We start from the raw sequence: 7,007 nt of genomic DNA, 5'->3' as shown, positions 1-7,007 counted from the left end.
GGAACACTAGCGCTTTGTAGAAGATGCGCCTGGTGTTTCGATAGCTACCACTAGAGGGGGCAGTTACAAAGGCCTCTCTGTTTTGGTACAAGTTGACACTAAAAAAGAACGTTTGTGCTCGTGCACGAAAACTGAAAGCCAACCATATCAACAAAATGTATTTTTACTTTATTATATCCTCTAGTGGTCACAGTCTTCACCAGTCTACATTCAAAATCTTGTATTTTTGTACAGATGTATTTTCAGAAATTGTCCCGGTAGCTGCTAGGCCTACACATTCTTTCTCTTGTCCCTTTTCCTTGTATGTTCATCTTCCGGTTGTCATCTAGGATATAGCTTAATCACCGTTTTTTTGCCCCTCGCCCCTTGAATTATTTAATTCCTGCTACACTGTGGATAAGGTAGGCCCTATGATACCTTACTGTTTAAGGTGTAGAAATGCCGCTTTCTCAAATATTGGTTTCTTCATGAGGTCCTCAAGAAGAATAAATCTGTGTTGCAGTGCATACGTACAGTTAACCTTAATGTAACAAAAGAAGGTTTAGATGAGATGATTATAGAAACATCCACCTTGACAGGGTATTTTAATATTAAACTACAAAACTTCTGCTCTTGATCTATCTCTCTATATCTCTCTCTTTTTGTCATTCCCTTCTGTGTCTTAGTTTTCTGAGACCTCTCATGCTACTCACACTTGACCATTGGTTGCTTGACCTCAGTTTAAAACCCCTTTTTCTTCCCCTCCCCTGTACTATTCCCCCATTATTTTCTCTCTTTCCCTCACTCACTCTTTCTTTCTTCCTCTCCTCCAGCCACTCACCCCTCTCTTCAGATATCTCAGTCATACCAACCTCTGACTTACCTAGCTGTGCAATTAGATTTAATCTGCCCCTATATATAATCCTCATTGATATTGCTTTGGTTAGGGAATGGAGAGTAGCCACTTTACCAGAGATAGTATAGGACTTTGACAATAACGACATTGACTTTTCTCAACTTATCAGGTGCAATTAAACATTACTGCCATTGAAAACTAGTGGCTATCCACACAGACAAGACAGAGATTCACAACACTGTTGTGAGATGGGCTTCTGAGAGGCAATTTCTCTCCAACAAGAGACAGAGGCAGATCAGTGGGAAGGGTGGATGTCCATTCGGTGACCAACTATTTCATGTCTATCTGTCTTGTTAAGGGAAGGTGGTGGTTAGCACTCCTCCATAGCCACTTGTTTGCCACTGGAGGGGACTTTCCAGTCATTTTCAGACTGACATGGCCACTGACGGCAAAATGATATGATATTATTTGGAGTAACGTACACACATATTCATAGTGTAGAGCTATGATGGAGAGACATGAGCACATTGGGAAATCATTTCAAGTGTAGGCCTAGACGGGCATTTCTGATTTTGATTTAGGGTCTTAGAAATGTCATAGGATTGGGATGCCATTTTACCCATGTAAGAAGCTGCTCCTGTGAGATACATCCCTCTGAGTATTTCACTCCAGAAGAAACCACCAGAAAGCCCAACAACAAAGGGAGAAACCAGTGTAAGAATATCTGTGAAGCTTGCCACAGTGGTTGATAAAATTGACACTTTGCCACTGTAAAAAGGAAGACCGCAAAGTAAATTTTTAATAAAGAGTGTGTTCTGTGTTCTGGGTGTTCTTCATATCCCTGACGTGAAGGAATTTCTTTTCTTTTTTTTCATAACACAGATATTTTGAATTGACAGACACCATTACACCTCACGTGCATGTTGTCATGTGCAACATCAAAGTGCATCTGTCTGAAGTTCTCTCTGGTTCTACAAGGTTGTTGAGGATCTCTAATACTCTAATACTTGGAATACCAAATCACTACCAAGAAGGGGGAGAGGGACTGTCACCCAGCCACCATGCCCATAGAAAGTCCTGGAATAGGCAGTGCCTGCTCTGTGTTTGAGCAAGCGCATAATATTTACTTTCACCCCAAATTAAATGGACCATAGATGAAGTTGTCTAGGGGAAATGGTTTTCCTGATTCCAAACAAGTTGGTTTGTGCAAATAAATAACCAACCTGCAAATGTGCTCATGTCTCTCCATCATAGCTCTACATTATGAATATGTGTGTATGTTACTCCAAATAATATCATACTCTTGGCCTCTGCTTAGATGTAACACCATGGTGGTTACAGAATAAAAAAGGGGTTGTGTCTATTTCAGTCATTGGCATGGGCTGGCACTTATGGGAGACTTCTGGTGCCTGTTGTTAGTTCTGCTCGTTAGCTGCTCTACATGCCTCATTGTGGATGGCAGTAAGAATTTGTATGTCTCTTTGTTTCATTATGAGCTGCAAGCCCGCTGTTTGTATGTAGTGTATGTATTCTGAGAAGTATACTTTGCAGGACTGGAAGCCTCTAAGTACATAGCGGAGCGCAGTGGGAAACAAGAATTGGACTCTGCGCCTGAAACATATAATTCTGGTGCTAAAATTTCTGATTTTTCTCTGAAGGGAAATGCACACTGAGTACTTTTCTCCTTGTGGCCAGATTCGACCCCAGACACAACATGTGATTTCATGGTGCTGACTCGAGGAAGAATTCCTGAACATTTAAGAGATGTTACATTTCAAAACATATAGAATATGTTCTCTAAATCTCTATATTTCTGGTGTTCAACATGAAAGTACACTTATACAATTCAGTCAGTCTGAAGGCTGTTGAAACAGAATACTACTTTTTTGATGATTTGTTTTGGTTATTTGTCATGACAGTTGTAGTACAGTAGACTTCTAATCTATCTAATTTGAACTCTTGTGTCAGAGATCAATATGTTGTATCATATTATTGTTATTTTTGTGGTTGGCCTATATTTAGACTTTGATCAGCTTTGGTAAACACTTAAAAAAAACACCAAGCAATAATAAAGTCTTAATATGAAATAATCAAGAACTTTTCAGTGACATATAGTGGACTATTAAAACAACAGACTATTTAATTGTCTTGCTTATAAATGCTATCAATTTGCCTTTATATTATAACTGTTTAATTCTTGGCATGTGACGTAGTTCAAGATGATGTAGCTCACAATTCAAAATGTCGTCATTCAAAACATCATGACAGTCAACTGAACTGATTTGGTCCCCCACTCTGTTTCACTCAGCCTCCACTGCACTCTGCATGTTAATAGTTTCTAGAGATGCATACATGTAACCTTTGGCTGGTGGCCTCCTGGGCAGGTAGCAGAACGACTAAGGACAGAAATAGGCAGAAGAAGTGGTGGTTGGGATAATGTAGCATCTAAATGAACATGTTGAGAAGCTGACACTGTTTACACCTCGCCTGTGTGCAGATACTTATCTCTCACATAGGCAGTATGATTCATTGTTTATGCTTTGCTTTTACAAATAGATGGTTTAAAAGGGCTTAACTCCTGTAACTGTGTGTTACCTACTTCCTGAGTTCATGAGTATTTGAAGTAAATGCTCATGAACCTGTCATGTCACCACACACACACCAGCTGCTGACTCGGAGAATGAACCTAATGAACCAACCCCTACCACTAAAAATGTTGTTTATTACCACGGTTACGATCTCTAAATGACAACAATGTCATTTTACCAAGTCGGTATGTAGCAGTTGACTCTCCACTTTCTCCCGAGGGGATTTCATTTACCTTCGTGAGTTGGTGGCGTGCCGTGTGTCAGCAGGAGGAAATGGAAGCCAGAAGGGAAGAGGGACAGGAAGGAAGAGAGGGAAAGGGAGCGACCACGCGGTGCGTGTCGTTGGAACGTTTATTTGTCCTACAGTGAGTCCTACCAGGCCCAACACGTAAGGGAGCAAACCGGACGTGAGCAGGCAGAAATGGCCGAAAGTTCTTTGATGATCTTCCAGGGACGAGCGATAGGGGCGAATTGCTTGGCTCCAAATGTTCCCTTAATACACTGGTTTGTTATGGTTTGTGTGCTGCCACTGACCTGATTAACTAGATCCCAGCCCCGTCGCTGCTTGTTTGGGCTGCAGAGTGATGTTTCCCTTTCTGTCTGCGTTTGGAGGGGAAACAGTCCTCAAAGGCAACGTCTGATGAACATATCCCACTGCGATAAATACTTTGATTGAGCTGCACAGCTGTTTATGTTCCTCTTGCTGTTTGCTTTTGTTTTCCAGTTGTTCTTGTCAGCACTGGACTGACTTCAGAAGCGAGCTTTGAGCTCGGTCTAAAAGTCAGATATTTTCTCTCAGGATGAGAGAAACTTACGCACAAACTTATAACTCATCCTACAAGGGAGTGTGTATTGGCTGGTTGGCCCATTAAGCTATCACCAGTTGTATCTATATCATACAACCCATACCAACCCAAACCTATGGATGTTCTTTATGTTGCGTCTAGGGTGATGTTTGTCGTCCCTACATGTGGCTCATACTTAGTTATGAGTTATCTCAGTCAGTTTGGTTTTGAAGGACCTCAAAATGTTGCTTCAGTTGGCTCCATGAACATATCCATACCGCATAGGGCATCATAGGGTGTATGTTGTAATTATGTGCTTGTGGCTTTTGGTGCACGACAGTGTCTGCACAGGGTATGTCGAGATGTTCTCTGTTCTATCTACATAATTTGAATCTGTATGTTTTTTTTCTTCTTTTTATTTTTTTCAAACGCCTGAGGGCCAGAGGTCTGCTATGAAACCAGAGCTGTGTGTGTTTGATATCGGTATCCTTGGGGGAGTATCATGTTTCTTAACTTCTTAACTCGTGGACAGGGCCCAAACTTGTAGGCAGCCTAGGCTCAGAGGAGGACGTCTTCTGAGGACGAGGCTTCAGCAGCAGTCTTCCTCCCCCCTCCTCTTCCTCTTCCTCCTCGCCCGCCTCTCCCTCCAGGCCCCTACTGTACGGCACGGCCCGTCTCTGCCCCCTTTCCTAACTGCTCACAAAAGGCCCCTCTGTTCTGCCTACCCCCCCCCCCCCCCCCACCCCCCGGCCCACCCCAACCCACTCCCACCACCGACCCCCCCTTCCTCAGCACCCCAGTGGTACATTCCCCTTTCCCTCCTTGCTCTTTCCCCAAAGCGCATTCCAGATTGACCGGTACCATTGTGGTGCTTCCCCACCCCACCCCACCCCACCCACCCACCTATCCAGGGCGTCTCTGGAAGGACTGGGAGCCACAAAGGTGCATTATTCCGGCCAGCAGTGGCCAGCTGGGATGGGCCGTGTGGACAGACACCTCTTGCCAAGGTGTTTAGCACTGTTCTGACAGGCGGGAACCCTTACTCGCTCGTTCGCTCGTTCCCGCCATCGGAGCTGCGCTGTCTGAGGCTGTAGGAGTGGTTGTGCAGTGGAAGGTGTATGCCATCAGCTACCACACTTACCTGCTTTTAGTTACTTTAGTAATTTGGTAACAGGACACTTGTAGGATATGGTAGAAAAATATGACTTTCCATATACCATTATTAGTATCGTTCCATATACCATTATTACTACAATGCAACTAGGAAGGCTGTGACACCACAAAAACCCTAATGAGTGTTTGCTGGGTAGGAACAAATACCCACATCAGCATTTGCTGGGTAGGAACAAATACCCTAATCAGCATTTGCTGGGTAGGAACAAATACCCACATCAGCATTTCCTGGGTAGGTGCAATGATGTTCTGTGTTACCATAGCCTGTAAGGTGGTTCCAGTGGCACACATATTAACTCTTACTATTTGTTGTTAATTCCATGAATAACTTGGCTTAGAAAACGAAATCCTAAATGGTTGTGGTTTGTGCTCTTCTGAGGCAGTTGTCTGCTGTCTGGAGCACAGACCATCAGCCACACATGCAGGGCAAAGAACTAAAACTTGTGGCAAGACCAAATCACTCTAGCAAGGGGGAATAATTGGTAAGTTCAGAGTAATCTTGTCATATATCATGCATGCCTGTTGAGAGGTGTATGCTTTTATTTGACAACAGGGCCCTCCTACTGCTGCATAGCAGCAATAAAACTTCAGATGTAGACAGCACAGCATTTTACTCCAAATTCCATTGGCATGCCAGGATTGGCGCTGACGATCTTCCCCTCAGTCAGGAGCAGGCGTTTGTCATCACCAGAAGATGAATGGATCCGACGGCGGCCCAGCCACAATAGCCTCGGTCAGCTATGTGCCCCTGGTGGACAGGGTGAGGGGTCGCGCGGGTCATTTTGGCATCGGTGTGACGGTGCGCGCCGTGCCCTTTCTCACTGAACATGAATGGAGCCGGCGCTCTGGGTTTACCCTCTCGTATCCGCAAGGGTCATGTGCAGCCTGGTCCTCACGGTGCTCCGCTGGGTCTCCGCGGGGTCTCCGCTCTGCCAGTTACCTCCTACTCGCTGGCCTCTCTCTCCTCTGTGGCTGGAGGTGATGTTTGGCCGGGGCTTATCTTCCATCCGTTAATATTTGTTGTTTCAACCGTGTTGAAGCGCACGCTGTCTTCGTTATTTCGACTGTGTTGACGCACATGCTGTCTTTGTGCAAACACTTGCTTTTCTTGCAGTCCTTGTATCTGGCCCTCATCTCTACGTGTCACAGAGGTGATGATTTGCTGAGCATTAGACATCATGTGTTTGCATTTGCTGTCCACGTACAACTAAAGGCTTGTTCTGTGCTTCCCATGCTGGCTGCAGTGATATAACTGGCTGATTGTTGCAGCTGTGTGCTGTAAGAGCTTGCTAGAGATATGTGTGGCTTTATTCTTGGTAAAGTTCTTCTCTAGTTCAGCGCAGCTCAAAGAACATATAAATGAGTGCGTAAAAATCTGAAAAGCATGAGGTCTCACAGCAGGGTCCCGGTGTGGCCTTGCTATAAACTCTTTATAGAGTGTGGGAGCTTAATGACATTTCATTGAGTTGATAGAATTCATAAAACGCATCTGCCTGCGCAAACACAAGTGACTCATAGGAAACATGGAAAGAAATGCTGGTGTTTATGAGGGGCTGCGGAAGGCTTTGTTGGCTGTGAAACTCTTGGCCAACTTGGCCAGGGTTGGAATCTTGGGGCAACTACTGG

The sequence above is a fragment of the Clupea harengus genome, chromosome 19 (assembly GCF_900700415.2).
Source record: "Clupea harengus chromosome 19, Ch_v2.0.2, whole genome shotgun sequence".
In the NCBI taxonomy this organism is placed as follows: Eukaryota; Metazoa; Chordata; class Actinopteri; order Clupeiformes; family Clupeidae; genus Clupea; species Clupea harengus.
This window is presented reverse-complemented; position numbering follows the sequence as displayed.